Here is a 950-nt window from a genome sequence, read left to right on the forward strand (position 1 = left end):
TTCTAAACCACTTGGAATTATAATTCTAATGTCTGAAACTATTTTTATATGGTCAAGGAATACCATCATACCATTTTTTACCTGGTCAGATTGCCACAAATGGGTCATTTAAGGTCAAATATTGTATGGTATCTTAAAAATTACATAATTCAATATTTCATTCGAGGTCATTCTGGTGACCATCTTGAATTTCAAAATGCTGCCATGCAAATCCTATATTTATTAATATATCGGTTTTTAAACCACTTTAATAAGAATTATATCTAAAATTATATTTCATGGTCAAGGATTTATAACACTTGTGACATGGTCAGATGGTCATTAAGATCATAAAAGGTCATTTAAGGTCATTCAATGTATATACCATACCATTACCATTTTTACCTGGTCAGATTGCCACAAATAGGTCATTCAAGGTCAAATATTGTATGGTATCTTAAAAATTACGTAATTCATGTATTACATTAGGACAATAGAATCATATCCATACTCTCAGAATTCAAATGTTTTACTATGAAATATATATATATATATATATATATATATATATATATATATGCATATGTATATATATATATAGTAATTATGTATGTACAATTTTCAGTGAGATTAATATGCTTTAAATTAATTTTTATATACTTTTATTCTCATTAAACCCACTGTATACAATAATTTCTTTATATATATATATATATATATATATTATTAGATATACATATAATAAAGTATTTCCCTGACTGAGGGCTGAAAGTCCACAGGACATTATATTTAAGCGCATATATAATAAAATAACAAATAATAGAAAACAATAATAATTTATATACTTATTTAATTTAATAGACCAATGGGATAAACCTATTTTGTAAATAATAATGTACAATTTAAATGCAACAGAAGAGGAAAATCTGATCAGAGTGAAAAGGAAACCTTGCCTCCACCACTACTCGAAC

This window comes from Anneissia japonica, unplaced genomic scaffold (assembly GCF_011630105.1).
Source record: "Anneissia japonica isolate Jap-2015-1 unplaced genomic scaffold, ASM1163010v1 scaffold401_len1656234_cov178, whole genome shotgun sequence".
NCBI classification, from domain to species: Eukaryota; Metazoa; Echinodermata; class Crinoidea; order Comatulida; family Comatulidae; genus Anneissia; species Anneissia japonica.